Source organism: Mustela nigripes, chromosome 8 (genome assembly GCF_022355385.1).
Source record: "Mustela nigripes isolate SB6536 chromosome 8, MUSNIG.SB6536, whole genome shotgun sequence".
Lineage (NCBI taxonomy): Eukaryota > Metazoa > Chordata > Mammalia > Carnivora > Mustelidae > Mustela > Mustela nigripes.
The window spans coordinates 32,900,781-32,920,715 of record NC_081564.1 but is presented as its reverse complement, the minus strand read 5'-3'; positions in this window follow the sequence as shown (position 1 = coordinate 32,920,715).

Here is a 19,935-nt window from a genome sequence, read left to right as displayed (position 1 = left end):
AGGGCTAAATGGACAAACCAAGGACTAATATTTAATGCCAGAAAATAGTGAAGCAATGTTTATAAGATGCTAAAGGAAAGTGATCCAGGAATATGATATCTAGCCAAGTTTTCCTTTCAAGCATTTAAGGATGAAATCCAGCCAATTAAGTGAGAAATCAAAATGAAGAAACAAGGAATGGAATACCCAGCGTTAAAAGAACTGATGGTGAGCAAGGAACCATTTACAAAGAAAACTATGGTTACAAAATGAACTATCAATGTTACAAAACTTAAACTCACATAGGACCTAAGAGAGGAGGCAGGAAGAAGAATAAAAGTACACAAATATCCACTTTTCACAAGAGTGAATCTACCCTGTCTAAAAGTGAAATGGACTTTTTTTTTTTTTTTAAGATTTTATTTATAGGCAGAGAAGCAGGCAGAGAGAGAAGAAGGGAAGCAGGCTCCCTGCTGAGCAGAGAGCCCGATGTGGGGCTCAACCCCAGGACACTGAGATCATGACCTGAGCCGAAGGCAGAGGCTTTAACCCACTGAGCCACCCAGACACCCCTGAAACGGACTTTAAAACTTTAAAACTGATGCCTCTTGTCCTTTTTCATCAATCATAGAAGAATCTCTTCAGGAAAGACTCTTTCACAGAGGGGGAAAAATGATCCGAATTCCTGAAATCCCTTGATTTTACATGTTTCTGCTTAATTTAAGAAAGATGATTTTTAACTCTTTTTTAAAAAATAGAATGGACAGCGTGATGTCATGTTCATAAAATGATGTTGTGAGTCTATGTTTTTATTTGTATATGTTCCTGGAAAGATCATTGGAAATTTGTTCCATAATGTTAATAATACTTAATTCCTGGTGATGAGGTTTAGGATATTTTTTTCCTTTCTTTATATTTTTTTCTGCATTGCTTAGATTTTTATATTAATTATGAACCATTTTTAAAGAGGTATACAACAGTCAATCGTAGAGAAAATAAATTGGCCTCAGGGGGTGAAAAATTAGTGGATCTGGAGGGAGAGGGTTATGTACATCAATAATCAATTTAAAAGAAGCTCCCACCAGCAGAGAATTAACCTTAAAGAGAAGCAGAGAAGACATTGCCTATGTTGTATGATTTGAAGGACACAGAAAGACACCAGCCCCCTGAAAATTATCAACCCTTTGAATTATCAACTATGGTTACAATCACATGAATTCATTTATCAAATCTCCTACCAATCTGCTGAGCGGTGAAAGACAAAGACCCAAAGGGTGAGAGATGTATGCTGGAATCCTGGACAGAGCAAGTAAAAGCAATACCCAAGGGCAGCAGCAGGTGCCTCAGGGAAGGAGGATGGAAGACAGCAGAGCTGGTGGGCAGAAAGCAAACCCGCCAAGGAACAGGTGTCTATAAAGCAGAGACTCTGAAGACTGGGTGTATCCGCAAAGGAGGTCAGTTTGAGAACCAAAGTCAAATGAGGAACTAAGGGACAGATGGGATGCAAGAATATATTTGAGATGGGGACACTATGAGTAATTTCCTTTGGGCAAGGTTGTTTGCCAGAACCTTCTTTGAGAGAGGCCCCTGGCTCACATTCCAGGCTCAAGTTGCCGATGAGGGGCCCCCAGGAGTATAATCAGAAGACTCAAATATTAGGCATGGTCTGAATTGGGCTGACTTGGGCAGGGTCCCACGTCAGTGTGGGACTGGCACGAGATGCTGGAGTCTCCACTGAGAGGGGAGCAGGGAGTTGGCAAGGCTGCTGGGGGCAGTTGCCTTGCTACTGTTTGTAGAGAAGGGCGATTTGTAATCAAGCCCCAAAGATCAATCTCACGGTCTCCAGACATTCCCCTTTCTGCAGCTAGCCTTGCCCCTGTTGAAACCATAGGACACACCCCTTAAAATAAACCAAGGCATAGATGCCTAAGAGCTACTAGAAAAAGCCTGTTTAGGTAGCAAGTGCTGGTCTCCTTTTGATCGGGGGAGGGGATAGATCCGAGCTGGTCACTGTACACACAGCCGTTCCCAAGACCCTCACCTTTTTCTGGATTGTAAACTGGTTCACCCTAGCCAAAGGCAAAAAGCCCGCTTGGCCCCTGTTTGCACAGCAGTGGTAGAGAAATGGCCCTGAGCTCCTATTAAGCTAGCTGACTCACACTGAAACTCGGGATTTATTTCCAATTAGCAGTGATGTTAAGTAGAAGGTGCTCCTCAGACAGGCTTGAAACACTCCCGCTGTGTCAACATGGTTCACAAAGCTTGTGTTTGGAAGCATTATCATCCAGCGGGCCAAAATGGAGGAGGGATTAATTCGGAGCAATAGAAATTCATTTAAAAACCAATATTAGTCACTTTAGTGTACACCCAAAAGCTGACAAAGCCAGAGTGGGCACGCCTCCTCACCGATGTGAAACTTGGAACAAAGATTAGAACAAACCAGCACGCACAGGGTCAGAGTGGGAGTAAAAAAAAAAAAAAAGCCACAAATGAACTATAAAGTAAATGGTGTTCCCAAAGGGGCAAGATGCCTCCTTTACAGGAAGTGGCGGAGTAGAGAATGTTCTGGGCACAGGTGCTGAAAGAGCTTCTCACTTCCTCCCCCGTCCTCGGGCTCCATGAAGAATGAAGGCTCTAGCCACCGTACAGCTGGGAGGATGTCAAATTCACGGGGTAAACACTCGTAGTGAGCAAAGAGGCAAGGCAGTGCGATAGCAAATGCGTGCTGTTGGGAAGTACTCGGTTCTCGCTCCCCGCCCCCGCCCCCACAGGACATGTTGGCCTGGGCCACTGGGTCAAACATTCACAGTCTCCTATCTCCGCCTCTGAAAGGATGCTGTGTTTATCAGCAACTTCCACTCAGCTACCCTCCAGTCCTCGATGCCTGGAACCCAGGACAGCGGGTCCAGCAATCGGTTGGCTAGACTATTTCCTATCTTTCCCCCTTACCCATCACAACTCAAACGCCTTGCGTCAGGTCACACGCCCTCTTGCTGGGTCCTTGAGTTCATTCACCCCAGCGTCTTCTTCCCTGCTCGCTTTCCATGGCTCCCTCTTTTAATCGAGACCATCCACCAGACTTTTGAAGTGATCTTCCTAAAACATAAACCTTACTAAGATTCTCTACTGAGGGTCCTTTCATGGCTAACATGGCTTCCCTGTTGGAGGTAAAGCCCTGTGACTTGGCTCCGGGGAAGGTTGGGGTGTGACTCATGCCCACCTGCCTGGCTTCATCCCCTGTTGTTCCTCAGTGAACAATCATCCAGGTTTGTCCTGGTTTTAGTCTTGTATCCTGGGAACCTCCCAGTCATTGAACAACCAGAAGGACTGGTATCCCCACCTTGGCGCTTCTCTACAGCCCTAAGGGCTATTTATAGCTTCCCAGAGGCTCCCTAACGAGGCCCTCACACTCACACTTTCTAAACCTAGAATGATCCTGTCTTTCTCCTTTGACAAAACTCAGCCGAGCACCTCATCATCTGGGACAGCGGTTCCCAGGCAGGGGGTCCCCGGTAGCAGGTTTAGCGTACCCCTGTGAACATGTCAGAAGAGCATATAGCCTTGGGCCGTCCCCCAGCTTCACTGAATCAGGAACTCTGGGTCGGAGCCTTCTAATCTGTGTTATAACAAGCCCTTCAGGGGAATCGGATTGCTCCTTGAAGTAGGAGAACCATGACTCCAGAAATCTTCCCCAAGTAAGTGTCCCTCCCCGCACAGCAGCCTTGCCAACTGCCCGCTCTCTGCTAACAGGAGGCCGGTTCAAATTTGTATCGTTGTGCTTATACACCAAACTGCAATTATGTGAGGACATAGCGATCTCCCCAGTCTGGCTACAAAGTTCTTTGAAGGTAGTCTTGCCACTTTCTATTGCAGGTAATATCAGTCTGTTTATATATTTGGGGAAGTTTTATTAACTCTTTTATGAAGGGAACAGACTTACTAAATTATATTTAGTTCCCTAAGTCAAACCATGTTGTCCAAAAGTGTGTAATCCTAGGAGAAAGAATGTCAGAGAACGACGAAGAAGCAGGTGTTCGCGTGCTGCCTGGAAGAATCGGTAGATTTTGCCCTAATTCTCATTAAAAGCCACGATTCTTGTAATGATAGACATTCTTTTCCTGCTCAAAGGATTATCACTACTTTTCAAAATATCTTATTCCTTGAGCTCTAAGTCTCCACACTACATTTTTAAGCATTAAAAAAAAAAAAAAAAAAAAAAACCCGAGGGACTAAAAATTGATTTTGAAAATTTCACAGCCTCTGAGTTTGCACCGTCTTTGTGCTATGAAGAACCCACACTTTTGGTCTCAATTAAAAACATTGCCACATGTCTGCTATTAATAATGACAGCAATTTACTTCTGTTGAAATTAAAAGCCTTCAATTCTCTTTGAAAAACCTAAATGCAATTCACATGGTTTACAGACATGTTTCAAAGCTTTCTTCCCCTCTATAGTTTTTTTTGTGTGTGTGTGTGGGGAGGGGTGTTGTTTTTTAAAATAGACTTAAATCTTCAAAGTTTATGATTACCATTTGGTGTCTGAAGGTACAGATCTGAGCACACACATAAGCATATGTGTGTGCACGTTCACATTGATATTGATATTTGTATGTTGCAGCCAAACAAATAGTCCGCCTTCTGAGGCAACTTGTTATTGGTTCATGCGAATGTAATTTAACTGATATTTTTTTCCTAGCATTTTTACTTGACATTTAAGAATCAGTGAAACTATGAAGAGAAGAAAGAAAGAAAAGAAGAAAGAAGAAAACCTTTCAATGAAAAAACATAATTGTTTTCAGTAAACCACATGTGCCATTTCAGATGTATGTTTTATATGGTATTGTCTTGAAAGAGTATACATTAGGGGAAATTTTTTTAAAAGTAAATCATTAGACAAAACCTTAAACAACTAATTAACATTCATCAAATACACAAGAAGAAGAGATGCAATTTGGACCACATCAAATGTCCAAGTCTTAATGGTCCAGTTTCAGACACTGAACATTGGAAAAACAGATTCTGATTCAAAAGGATCATTCCCTCCCCCCAAACAAGTGCATATGTTCCAGAGTTGCTGGTGTGGGTTAAGGAGAGCCATCTGGAAGCAATTGGGAAAAGACTTCCCCAATACTCACTAGGAAGCAAATCCTATGCCACGGTCCTGAATTTCTAAAGGACTAGGAAAATGTAGAGTCAAAATTAAGTGGAAAGTTTTTAAGGCAATAATGCAAAAAATTCATTTAAACATTTTCTTAAAGCCATTCATTAATAACAATGCTTGAGATTTTGTTTGAAATTTGTTCAGTTGGACCCATGTCCATTGATATTTGTTGAAAGGGCTTGTCTGCCCCATTTTGCTGAATAGACACAAAATAAACTCATATGCAATCATGTAATCACATACAATACAGTTCATACAGAAAATGTTCTATATTTGTGATAGCCCAAATGGGCATTTTGGTTTTTTTGTTGTCCCCCATCCCCACCCCAGTTAGTTTTATTTATTTATTTGTTTTTCTTTCAAGATTTTATTTAAATTCAAGTTAGTAAACATATAGTAAAGTATGAGTTTCTGGTTAAAAGAGCATTTCCCTTATGTGCTTATTTGCTCCCTGCCGAAACAATGATTGGTTCATTATAGATGCTTGATTGGCTGGATGTTTTAGTAATTGTTCAATCACTATGGTAAATTCCTAACAGACATTATCTTGCACTAGATTGTCTTTTTTTTTTTTTAAGATTTTATTTATTTATTTGACAGAGAGAGATCACAAGTAGGCATAGAGGCAGGCAGAGAGAGAGAGGAGGAAGCAGGCTCCCTGCTGAGCAGAGAGCCCGATGCAGGGCTCGATCCCAGGACCCTGAGATCATGACCTGAGCCGAAGGCAGGTCACTGAGCCACCCAGGTGCCCCTAGATTGTCTTTTTAACTTAACTTTGTGTGTAGGAGCTGAACAGACCGGATATTTCAGGGTTATTCAGTTTGGCTATATTTGGAGACATGATATGAAAAGAGTATATAGATACATAGACATCGGTGGTGATGAAGGAGAAACTAGTTGGAAGCGACCATGTTTGGTTGGATCAAAAGTAACCAGGTAAATAGACCCAAAACCCAAACGCTGCTGTCACTAGCTCCATAGGATTCTGTAATTAAAATCAAGTAAAATGCTAATTATGAAGAGCTAAGTTAACATAACTAGACTTTGCTGAATCTGTAGAACATATAAATCTTTTGGATGAAGTTAATGTGGTATAAACATTCCCCAAACCTCTGCTTAAGAGTATATTATTTATGTTCTAAAAATCCTTTAAAAAAAAAAGTTCTGATATTTATTAAACCATTATCTAAAATGTCTCAAAATTAGAAACTGAAAATAAGTATTTTAAGATAAATAGAAATTAAACAGCCTAAAATTCTTCTGACTATATTCAAAAGGTCAATTTTGTCTGTCCTATTATAATTTTTAATCTACTGCAACCAACTGTTTTTAACCTTCACTTATTCAGGCAATGTTTAAAAAAATTTAATAATCAACATATTTATAAATAGCTCAGCAAAATCATACACATTTTCTCAAGTTAATACTTTAAACTTTGTCCTTAACTTTTTGAGACACAAAATTGGCAAAGTTCAATAAACCCCTTGAGGTTTTAAATTTAGCTTTACATGGTACACGCCTCTAATAAATGAGAAGACCATCTTCCATTTTCCTTTCCTATAGGATGGGGTCCAATTTTTTCCAGTTTTATAAAACATCTAAAGCTGAGATCTCTTAAGATCTGGTTTTATAGCCCTATCAGTTAAAAAAAAAAAAAAGGCAGTACTTTACAACATCCTTGATAAAACATACATAAAGACGATTTTTAAAAGGATGAAATAAAGTTAAACTAAACGGTATCTTAAAAATTATTAATGGTGTTAAACAATATCTTTTTGTCTTATGCTTTTTTTTTTAGACTGTGCTTTTTAAAAAAAAAAACTTTGAAAATCTTGCTTTAATACTTTGTGATAAGGAGAGTTAAATGGTTATCTTCATTCTTGGCTGTAAGATCTCTGGCAGCTGAAGCAGGCAATACTCACTTACATCCCTCCAGATGGAAGGAACTTTGTATTAGTTGGGTGCCCTAAATCATGACATTCATTTTTCAATCCTATCTACCAATTTGATCAAGGTTTCCATTGAAATTGGCTTAAAAATTTTCCATTTTCTTATGTCAATCAAAACTTCTAACTGTTCTGTTTCATTGCAAACTAGTCAGAAACTTTGACACTTTAGTATCTGGGCATTTCATTAGAAAGTTTTCTTTCCAAGTGTTTTATGGGAAGAAATATGAGGGTGTTTATACTCTGCATGTGTTTATACTGTACAGTGATTACAACAACTGCAAGGATATATTTGCAATATTTGAGGGTAGAATAGTCTCTTTTGAAAACCAGTTTCTTCCTCATTTATTATTTTTAAAGTCACCTTTGCTTGGAGGGTAATAAGTTACTCCTGATTACTTATTTTTGAGCCTCACTTTTTCAAAAGATTACTTCCCTCATCTGCCCCTTCCCCACCTGTCCCCCCAAAACACCTTACTAGGTAGCTTTCCATTGACGGACTTATGGTTAAAGAAAAGGTCAGAGTTCCTTGGGTTCCTGGTTCAGTCGGTTAAGCATCTGCCTATGGTTCAGGTCATGATCCCAGGGTCCGTGGATTGAGTCCCGCATCAGGCTCAAGACTCCTAGGATGTGCACAGCCATGCCTCCACAGGCTGTAACCAGCACCTGTGAGGGTCCTGCCAGGGCCAGGCGTTTGATCCTTGAGACTAACTCCGGCCCCACCCTCCCCCAACATTGCACAGACCAAATGAGGGTGACAGGTCAGTCTCTGTGTGAAAAGTTAAGAAACCTTCATTCTTTTTTCTTATCTTTGACACCAGAATAAAAGTGCTGCTATCTTCTTCCATCCTCTCTTGAGCCAGGAAGTGCACAAGCCCACTTTAGAAGTCACTGTCTTGTGGCTTTCCCAAACATGTCTGTGTATCCATCCTCCTGTCTCCAATATAAGGTCTGGGATAAGGCAAAAGTATAACCACATGCTATGATGTTAAATCAGCACCTGACAGTTATATTCAGAGAAAGCGGATGCTGGCAACTCTTTCCTCTCCATGTCATGGACCCGGGAATAGGGAAAGCATTGGTGAGCTTTCAAGGATTTTCCTGCCTTAAGTAGGAGTAGAAGTTCCATGAGCTCCCAGTAGGGGCTCCAGGAGCTTCTTCAACCCTCATCATACACAGGGTTGGACAAGCCATGCTGGAGCCAGGCGACAAGGCATAAGCTACTCTGAGCTGACTTCCCGGCAACCCGGGGGCTCTCCCTGAGCTCGGGAGGAGAGACAGTGATACGTTGGGGATTTTGAGCCTGTGCCTTTGGCTGACTTCCCTTCTGAAAACCCAGTGATGTCCTCTTTCATACTCATATTTCCATATATTGCTTTCTATTCCCGCTGTGTGTTCTGTCATTTAACCCCCTGGATGTCTTCTGCATGGAGACCCACCAGTTCCCACTTTCTAAGCTTCAGGGAAGACAGAGACTGTTACAGATGGGTGGGCCAAAGCACCCAGAGCCCAGCCACCAACCAGTTCTCAAATATCCCTTCTTGAGCCACAGCTGGCAGGTGCTGAAATGAACTTGGTCCCCACTCTGGAATCAGGCAGCCCCTAGGGGGCAGTAGTGCAGTCAGCCAGAATGAGGGCACCCCTCGTTCCCCAAAGAGTAACTTCAAGGGATTCCAAGGGTGCCAATCCAACTCACCCACCCCAGGTTTGTAGCTGGAGTTCATGGTGACAAGAAGGGTCCCCTAGGAATCCATGCTGGTATGGGTGTAGCCAGCAGGTAAAGTCAGTCATCACCTTTGAGGGGAAGGGACAGTAGTTCTAATGGTCATTCCCAGGGTTCAGTGTCAGTGGGGCCCACTGGGCAATCTTCACGGTCTGGCCCAGGAACAGCCATGGCTGTGTCTTTACCAGACCAGCTATGTGCTTTCAGTTTAAACCAACTGAAGTTGGTCTCTGTTGCTTTATAGGCAAGAATCCTAGCTTGTACAATTGATTCAAACAGATTTCAGGGAGAACGTGAAGAGTTGCCACAGGCTCTCATACTGGCTGCTGGCACCATCTAGCACCATTAAGAACTCATCTGCCCAGCTTATCTCAAAGGCAGCTCAGCTCTTCCCACTAAACACTCTTTTATTGGCATCTGCTAGGCGCCAGGCACGGTGCACAGAGCTTTTGGTGTCATCTCAGCTAATCCTCACACGATGCCATGAGATCCGCACAGCTGTCATTACCATTTTCCAAAAAAAAAAAAAAAAAGGGTTTCAAGAGATTGACTAATGCACCAAAGCCCCATCGCTATAGTAAAGATTCAAAACTGGCCCCATCATACACCCAAGTCCACGTACTGACCTCCAGTCCTGTCTTCTCTTTCCCCCAGATGCATAGTTATCTACCACCGCGCAGACCAACAACACGTTCCTGACCCTGACCGGACCTCACAATTTGATCCTCACAATTTTTTTTTTTTTTTTTTTTTTTTTTAAAAGATTTTATTTTATTTGACAGAGAGAGAGATCACAAGCAGGCAGAGAAGCAGGCAGAGACAGAGGGGGAAGCAGGCTCCCTGCTGAGCAGAGAGCCCGATGCGGGGCTCGATCCCAGGACACTGAGATGGTGACATGAACTAATTTTAAAACCGGGAGCAGTCTGCAACCTAGACGTCAAACCTTTGGTGCCAAAATGTAAGTTTGAGAGACAGCTGTGAACTTGGCCAGTTCGCGTCACTGTAGCCATGGCCATGACTTTCAGGGTCACTGAAAAAGAAATCGCCGAAAACCATGGTTGATGCCATAGCCTTAAGTAGCAGAAGAGAAACCTGTCTCCCACCGTGCAGCTGTCTGTGGGTCTCTGCTGGGACAGATTACTCCCTTGAATCAAGTGGTTGAGTGACCTTATCTGACTGAACGCTTACCAGGAGACATTATCAGAATTTTTCCTAAACATCTCATCAGCAGCCTTCCTGCTTTATATCTAAGCCAGTGCCCACCACATAGGTGCTACCTAATTGAACATCTCTTTTGTCATCTGTCTTGAGGCTGAGCAATGTGAGCGCTGATGCTGGGACAATAGAAAATCAGCGCACTGAATACTCTCATTCATTGCAGATCCTAGCCCCCGTCACGCCTTCCCTGCGCACCAGTCTTTGCCCAGCAGATGGTTTAGTTTACTTTTACAAAGCTGTGTTGTCTAATCTAGTGACACCATCTACACTTCATACACTTCATAAAAGGAGTTGGTTCTCTTCGCTATGGTTTTAATATTTTCCCTCTTCGTAGGAATGTTAGTGCTCAAATGCTCACAGGACATTGTTAACTGGCTGACATGTGAACTTCGCCCAGTCCTGTTGTGTTTTTCTCTGGTTTATTCATATTACCATGTGTGTTCCGTGAATATGAAGCAGGCACCCCCCACCCTCACACCCACACAAAGCTTGATTGTTTAACAGCTGCCTGAAGATGGCTTCATTGTATAGTAAGATACAATGTTTTTTAATATGATTACTATTTTTCTTTGTGTGTGTGATTTCAAGCTAGCTTTTAGCCATGCTGTATATTTTATGGATTATAAGAAAAACTGAGCCCCCAAAAGCAAATGAGTTAAAACTAAACTATTCCATTCTTCCTTTGTAATAACTTCCGTTTCCACTGGAAATTACCTGAATATGTTAAAGATTCTACATCTTTGAATTACTAGAAGAAGTTTTTCTACTTTGAAAAAAGAAAATAAGCCAAAGAGAAATTTTAAATAAACAGGGACAGCCCACCTCTCAGTGGGACAAGAACAACAAAAAAATATACACCACTTTCTTTGCATTTCCTATCTCATAAAGAATCACAAGGCTTACTGCAATCCAGAGAAATGTTTTTCATTTTACTGTTTATTTTCTGCCTTCTTATTTCTATTTATTTTAGCTTCAAAGAACTTTGCATCCGAAAGAAATCGATATTGTAAAAAGTTATTTTGGAACTCTGATATGAAAATGTCTCTGCTTTCATCCTCAAAAGGGGAAACCTCTTTCCAAATGAAAGAAGTGATAGTAAGTTGTTTGCTAGAGTGTGTCCTGTTTATTTATTTATTTAAGCCAGCTACTCTGATTTTCATAATGAGTTAAAAAATAAGTTTGTTATAGCTGAAATTTATCACACCAAGTCCCACATGTAAAAATAGACTTAAATTTTCCCTTAGTTAATACTGAAATAGCAGATTGACTTTTTCAGCTCTCAGGCCAGGCAAACCTCAACCCCAGGCCACCATGACTATTTTCAGGGTCTTTGACCCATCTTTAGATTCATCTAGAGCCTGCAAAGTCCATCCTGACACAAAGGGCTTCTTCCAGCCTCCATCCACATTTCCCCATTTCAGAAGGTGCTCTTAGACAGCAGGGGAGACCATCAGCGTGTTCAATGATGGGACCATCGACCACCTCTTGAAATGCACCAACTGCCCATCTATTACAGAGAACTCATCTATTACTAAGAACTCATCGGGATGCCACTGGCCAGTAGCAGGAATCTCGATCCCTGCTGACTGATGATGGAGAATTCGCCACCGGGAAAGCTAAGATACAGCAATCTGAGCACAACAGGGAATGAAAACCAGGCAGAGCTTCCGGTTACGCCATGTACGTCAAGTCTTTCTCCAGTGATACTTTAGAGAAGATACTGACTAGCCAAGCGATAGTAAAAGGAGAAGAGATGAGAGAACCTCTCTACATGTGAGAAGCAAATGATGCTATAAATCTAACTAAATATGGGGGCACCTGGATAACTCAGTTAAGTGTCTGCCTTCAGCTCATGTCATGATCCCAGCATCCTGAGATCGAGCCCCTCATCAGGTTCCCTACTCTTCAGGGAGCCTGCTTCTCCCTCTCCCATTCCCCCTGCTTGTGTTCCCTCTCTCTCTCTCTCTCTCTCTCTCTCTCTTTATCTCTATCTCTCAAATAAATAAATAAAATCTAAACAACAACAACAACAACAAATCTAACTAAATACGTACACGACTATTTGTAGTCATGTCTCATATTCCTCTTGGCTTTCACATGGGAAAAGGAAGGGTTTTGCAACCCAATTAATGGTTCAGGTTGAAGTTATATTACATAAAGTGGAAAACAGAATAGAACGAGATAACATTTACAAGTTAGAACAGAACGAGCAGACAACACTCCAGTGGTGTCACCAAATTCTCCACCCCCAGCTAGAGAGAAAACATAAAACAACCAGAGCCATAATGTAAACGAAAGAGAAATCTGGCTTCTCCGGAGTTCAAAACAAACACAGCAAAGCCAAGTCTCCACCACTCCCTCCCTCACACCCCCACAGGGGAGTGAGCAGCCTCTTACAAAGGAGCACAGAGGTTCACAGGCAACGTGAGTGCTGCGAGAAGGTGAGATGCTCTGGGATCTGGCGGTTACTCAAAATGGTGCTTGGATATCCTTCTGCTTTCAACTGAGATGCTCTGGGGTTGGGGTTGTTACTCAAGACAGTGCTTGGAGAGCCCTCTGCTTCCAACTGATCCCTAAAATTCCTCTCCGGTTTCATTCTGGGTCAGGGTTTCATCTGCAGTTTAAATGCTGACACTTCAGACTTATTAATTCTTTGCATTTTAGCATGAATGGTTTTATGAGATCAACTCTTGTTTTGTTAGGGAATAACGGCAGAGGACATAAGAGCCTTCTGGTATCTTTGGGGAGGATGGGCGAAGGAAGGAAGAAGGTCAAGTCAGATGAGTGCTGAACATGACCCAGGGCAGCACCAGGGAGAAGGGGATCTTTCGGAGACTCATTTCTCTAATCCTGATGCTCTTCTGTGTTTTTCTGGTAAAAATAGTGGTGCACTTATGTAAACAGAGTCTGAAATACAGTGGATGCTAAGTAAATGTTTATTGAATGAATGTATGATTTAAGGTAGATGCGGAAGGCTCTTGGGAGTTCGAGCAATGTTATAAAGGAGGCCCAGAAGGCAGGAGGACCTCATGGCAAGAGTCATATCCCCTGGAGAACATATTTCTTAAGATCAAGTTCACAAGCTACACTTTCAGTGGGTTCTGAAAAGCACATAGCATCATGCGGGAAATCAACAAAAAGATAATTTAGAGTTTCCGCCAGCTGCCTTTTCTCCCTCCAGCAAAGCCCAGTTGATATAAAAATTCTCCCACTCCTCCTTCAAGACAGGACTTAGGGCTGGGAGGGGTCTAAGAAAGCCCTGATCTTGCAAATGGAGAAACGGAGACCTTTAGCTGTCAGGAGCAGAGCTGAAAATAAATGTCCCCACCCTCTTCCACATGGTCTCCCAGATTCTCTATGGTCTCATGTTGCCCTGACTCAGATTATCAATAGAATGTGTCCAGAAGAAGATAGGATTCTCAATACACTCTTCACGCTGACTCTGAGCTCCCAGGGGAAGAATTCTACTGGATTCTCATTTATATTTCTAGCACCTAGCTAGATGTCTAGAACATGGTATTCACTCTCTTAACCATTCAGCAAAAACGTAGTTGATGCACAGTTGTGCCGTGACTGTCTTCGAGGCTGGCCTGAGGCCCTGCCTTCCCACAGTCATTGAGTCAAGTGGACTGGCATCACTCCTCAAGGTCTAGGCTGGTGTGTGGGATGGCCTGAGGCCCAGGAAGTCTTCCAGGAGGAAGCGGCATCTGAATTCTGACCTGCGGATGTGTAAGAGGAGAAATAAGATTCGATGAATATTTGTTAAACTAAGGAAAAAATGTATTGAATATTTTCCTTTCTTTGCATTTGGCTCTCTGTATACATCAGCTTTATTCTAAGATTGTTCAGTTATGTTTTGTCCCTTATTCTTCATTCTTAGCTAGTTCCTGTTCTTTGGCTCATTGGAGAGAGCTGCTATTTGTTTTCAAATTATTTTGTTATCATAGGATTTCTGTGATTGCTTGTGCAGAAGTCTCTGATTAAAGACATGCTTAACCACCGACTTATCTCTTTGAGCTGACCCGGTCAGCCATGGAACTTACTTATCCAAGATGGGAGCTTGGTTTTGTTTTGTTTTTACTTAAGTTTTTTGTTTTAATTCCCATATAGTCAAAATACAGTTTGATATTAGTTTCAGGCGTGCAATAAAGTGATTCAACACTTCCATATATCACCCAATGCTCATCATCACAAGTGCCTTCCTTAATCCCAGCACCTACTTCACCCATCCCCCACTCACCTCCCCTCCGGTGACCTTCAGCGTGTTCTCTAAGTTAAAAGTCTTTTTTTTGGTCTGTCTCTTCCCCCCCCCCTCTGTTCATTTGCTTTGTTACTTAAGTTCCATATACAAGGGCAATCATATGGTACTTGTCATTCTATGACTGACTTCACTTAGTACTGTACTGTCTGGCTCCATCCATGTGGTTGCAAATGGCAAGATTTCATTCTTTTTGATGACTGTGTAATATTCCAGTATATATATATATATATATATATATATATAGAGAGAGAGAGAGAGAGAGAGAGAGTATATGGAATTCCATAATATATTCCATATATAATGGACATATATACTATATCTATTATGGAATATATTATACATAATGGAATAGATTTTATATGTAAGGGTATGTTGGACACTTTATATGTAAGGGTATATTGATGGACACTTGAAGGTGAAGATTTTAAAAGTGTTGGAGTCAGACAACTGCCCATGTGGCCTTGTCCCCTGGCAGACATTGTAATAACCACTGCTGACTGTCCAGTGCTTTGTGGCTCTTCTGCTCCAGTGCCCACCTCCTGCGGCCAGACTCAGCTCTGTGCAAATGCTTGGGCTCCACAGGAAAGTCACATCTTTAGGGCAGAGCCATAGAGGTATGTGTGGAAGTGGGGAATGGAGGGTCTTTTGTGAAAAATTGTGTCCAGGAGATTGGATTAAGATGTTAAATCTGAGTCACTGAATTCAAGTATCATATGTGGGGTCAGCCATCTTCAAATGGCCTTCCAGAAAGCTGTCCCACCTCAAAAAAGTGGCACATCTCAGGAAGTCTATCTGTCACTGTGGCTTCCATGGAACTGATGGCAACAGGGCACTGTGTTAAATTCAGTGTGGGTCAGGCAGGCCTCAGCCTCTCCTCCATGAAGCATGGAATCCACCACTGCTCCTCTCCCTGTCTACCACGTTCCTGGAGAGCCACCAAGCCTTGGCATACTTGTCAGTTATGCAATGGCAAGGAAGACGTCTCTGCATTTCATTCCGCATTAAAATATTAGAAAGATGAATTGGAGGGTCTAGGAAGGTATGACAGAGTCTCTATCAACACATAACCTCCAATTTCTTTCCTTGTCCGTCTCTCCCCAGACCTGCTCCACAACATGAATGAATTTTCAAGAGTAGTTTTCCCCAGCAAGTCATCTCACAGAATCACAGTGGCCCTTCTGCACAGAAAGGCACAAAGTCAACAGCTACCATGATGGAGACCTAAAGAAAAAGAATTATAAGCACCACAGATAAAGTTGAATCACTTAGTTTACCAAGTTAAAAACTTACAAGATTATAAATTAGGAGCTTTTTGTAAAGTAGAAAATATTTTGATCCAGGACAGAAGGACCTCATGTACCTCCAGAAGCAGCAAAGGCAGAAGAGATGCAGTGAAGGAAAGAATTAATGATGCAGAATATACAGTGATGAGGAAATCCAAAGTGTAAGTAATTCAACAAACCTAATGCCTCATGAGGTCCTGCTTTCCAGGATTTTTCCAGGTTTTTGATCATTATGACAAAGAAAATACAGATCTGAAGCAACCGGTGGAAGGGAGAGATGCTCTGGAATGAGATGGGACACCTGGAGCCTGGCCCCGGCTCTGGACCCAGACCCTGGTTTGTGTGACCTCGGGAAAGTTTGACATCAAGAGGCCTCCATCTCCTTGTGGCTGTGGAGTCTCTGGTTAACCTCAAGGTGCGCATGACTCAGATTGTTCCCTCCTTGTCTGTTTTTCTAGCACAATTTGCCAACATATTTGCTGCTTTTCATTTCACTCGATGGAGCCATTGCAGTACAACCTTAGGTTAGGTCCCATCTCACCACCTGAGGGTCTGCAAATAACTTCTAATTTAGGTACCAGGCTACAGCATATGAAAAACCTAGAGATAAAATGTGAGGAAAAAAAACTATATACCCTTATAGCTTACCTAGATTAATATGATTAATTTATTTTTTTAAGATCTTATTTATTTATTTGACAGAGAGAGAGAGCACAAGCAGGGGGAGAGGCAGAGGGAAAAGCAGGCTCTCTGCTGAGCAGGGAGCCCAGTGTGGGGCTCAGTCCCAGGACCCTAGGATCATGACTTGAGCCAAAGGCAGACGCTTCGCCGACTGAGCCACCCAGGTGCCCCTGATTAATTTATTTTCAACTGAACTCTGGTGCTTTTTGAGTGCTCTGTCTAATCAAAAAAGATTCCCTCTGCTGCCTGCATAAGGGTAGAGGCAGCAAGGACACCAAGTTCTGTATAAAAAACAAAACAGTTACGGGGGCCTGGGTGGCTCAGTCATTAAGTGCCTGCCTTCAGCTCAGGTCAGGATCCCAAGGTCTTGGGATGGAGTCACGCATGAGGCTCCCTGCTCTGCGGGAAGTCTGCTTCTCCCTCTCCCATTCCCCCTGCTTGTGTTCCCCCTCTCTCTGTGTCTCTCTCTGTCAAATAAACAAATATTTTATTTTAAAACATAAAAAATAAAATAAACCAGTTAGGGCCTAAGCTAGGGCGTCCTGTGCCCCAACAGAGCTGGAGTAATATTGTCAGTGTGTGGAGATGCAAAATGGTCTAATGTTCTGTGTCATGAGATCTTAGCACGAACATCGTAATCCTCTCTGAAACTCGAGTTGGCATCCCGACATCAGCACAGCCCAAGCGGTCCTCTGGCCTTCACTAGATTACGTGAAGGTCAAAAGAAAACATGTCCTTGGACATCTTTTGAGAATTACAAAGTGTGACACCATCCCGGAGGTTAGACTTTGCTACGGACTCCGTGAGGTTGCTGTTGGTAGCCCAGAGGACTGCTTTGTTTAAGTGCGTTAGAGACCTGCACTTCCGGAAGACGAAACACGAGCGCATCTAGTTATGCCTGCACAGCTCATCACCCTGCATATACGCTGCAGAAAGTGCATATAAACCTACGAAAGCATGAAAGCACGGTGACACAGACTTCTGATGGGGCTGGGCCCGCCCTTCTGCGGAGAAGGTGAGAGACTCGGGGCAGCGCAGCTCCCTTTATGACCTCCTGCTCAACCGCCCTATCTTACAGACCTCAATAATCTATTAGAAATTAGACTCTTTGGATATTTTACATGTGGAACTGCAGCACCAACCATCCAGATGACCGTTGCAAGAAATGTCCAAAGAGCCTCAATGGCATTGTCTTTTTTAGTTTGTTTGTCTCAAAACCCAACTCAGGTTGTTTGTTTTTACTTCTGAGAGGTAAAAGGCATTATTTATTCTTGGTGGTATGGCCTTAGAGCTGAAGGTAACACCTCCTTTGGAAGTTAGGAACCCTACCAACTCCGCCCTTGGAAAGCTGTAAGACTTTTATGCAAACCATTTAATTTCTTTGGGCTTGACTTTAGCGTTCCCATCTGTGAAGAGAGCTAGTAATTGTTGAAGTATCTAAATCAAAGATAAACAACATTTGAATGTGATATCATGATGATGTAATCAGATGGTAGAATGCCACACCAGATGGTCAGTTGAAGTAAAACATTTGGTTTCATATAATCAAAATGTATCAAGTGAATTAAAGAATTGAAGTTATTATAAACGTTTCCTGTATGATTAATTACAATAGGACTCGCTTAAATTTCATTCCTCTAGTACTGTTACTCAGACTTTTCTCATTATTGGCCCCCAAGGAGCCTTTTATTTTATTATTTTTTAAGATTTTATCTATTTATTTGACATGGAAAGACACAGTGAGAGAGGGAACACAAGCAGGGGGAGAGGGAGAAGCAGGCTTCCCGTGGAGCCGGGAGCTCGATGCGGGGCTCCATCCCAGGACCCCAATATCATGATCTGAGCTGAAGGCAGACGCTTCACGACTGAGCCACCCAGGCGCCCTGTCCCCAAGGAGCCTTTTAGACATTTATTCCTAACTGCTTCCTGCCCCCATTAAATGGTAAGTAATGTGGATATACAGTACACATTAAGCCCTGTGTCCCTTGGGAAAGTCACAAACCATCAGAAGAGCTTTTTGTTTTTGTTTTTGTTTTCCACACCCTCTTCCCACTCAAACTCAATTTTCACCCTCTTGTGGGTGATTTCACCGTCACTGAGAACGTATGTGCTCGTCTGACATCATCATTATCAATAAGTGATTTATTTCAAGGTGCGCTGGCATTGCTCTTGACCCTGTGCAGATATCTGCTACTCTTATTCCCACTTCACAGCCATGTTAAGTAACTTGCCCAAGGTCCTGGAGCTATGAGACCTGAGCCTGGTGGATCTGGCTCCTTACCAAGCGTGCCACACTGCCTTCCATTTGACAAACATGTTTGAGCGTTGCTATGTGTGCCATAACAACACAGGGCGTGCTCGGATTGAAACCCAGGGTTTTTGTGTCTTCCTGTTTCTGTAGTTGTGTGCTGCAGTGGCTTAGGGAGGTGTCGGCCTCAGAAAGACCCTTTCTTGATGGTCTGATCTTATCCTTCCTCATCTACCAGCCCAACAAATGCCCATTATGGAAAGACTTGTGAAGGGAGGGGATGGAGGGAGAGGCAAACATAATACCCAATTTTCTTCCTGCCCTCTAAGAGCCAAGTAATTTCGTTAAGCAGATAAAGCAGTTAGACCTACAGGACAACCAGGCAGACAAGAAAGGATGTTATAAGGGACGCATGAAAGTATAGACAAAAAATGTTACTGAGGGGGCGCCTGGGTGGCTCAGTGGGTTAGGCTGCTGCCTTCGGCTCGGGTCGTGATCTCAGGGTCCTGGGATGGAGTCCCGCATCGGGCTCTCTGTTCAGCAGGGAGCCCGCTTCCTTCTCTCTCTGCCTGCTTCTCTGCCTACTTGTGATCTCTCTCTCTGTCAAATAAATAAATAAAATCTTAAAAAAAAAAATGTTACTGAGGTCCGTTATTGCCTCCTGTCCCCATTGATCTCATATTTTCCTTCAGTGTTAAGGGTCCCAAGTCTTGTCATTGGCCCTGCAAAGGCTTGTGACATGGGATAAATGGATGGGTAAGCTGGGCCATCCTCGTATACCTCTCTTCCTATTTGGGGATGATTGTACATATATATCTATATTCAGCAGTGGTCACGTGTTGGATGATTGACTGGATGAATGAATGAATGAATGCTAAGTTCACAGACATTTTAGTGGTTTCCTCTGATAACAGCCAAGAGGATGCAATGGAACGTAACCTTTAATTTCTGAAGCTCAGAAGACCATGTCGCTCAGAAACACAGCTCAGAAACCACACTTTATTTTCAAAATAGAGCTTGTTCTAGCAAATGTATTTTTCAAATGTAAGTCAGACATATGTCCCTTTCTAAGGACTCCTCAGGATAATGTTATTAGCTCTGCCTCTGAGGAAGCTGTACAAGATTTTCTAAATGCAAGTCTTTATCAACTACAGAAGTCCTGCTGGGAGGAAAAGACTGAGAACACTGACACAGGTGCTCAAAGGGGGGCTGAGTCATGACTAGACACCATTCCTGTCCTCCAGCCTCCCACACTCAAAGGCATTTCCACGGTGTCGTAGGCTGGTCACTGATGTCCAGCGGGTTTCGAAAAAAGTCTATTCCCAGTGATCCTTCCCATCTTCTGAGGATGCAAGTGCAGTAAAATGCTTTCAACTTTATTCATAGCTGAATATGCTACAGAATTCATGTTTTTATTCCTCCAACCCTTCTTGAC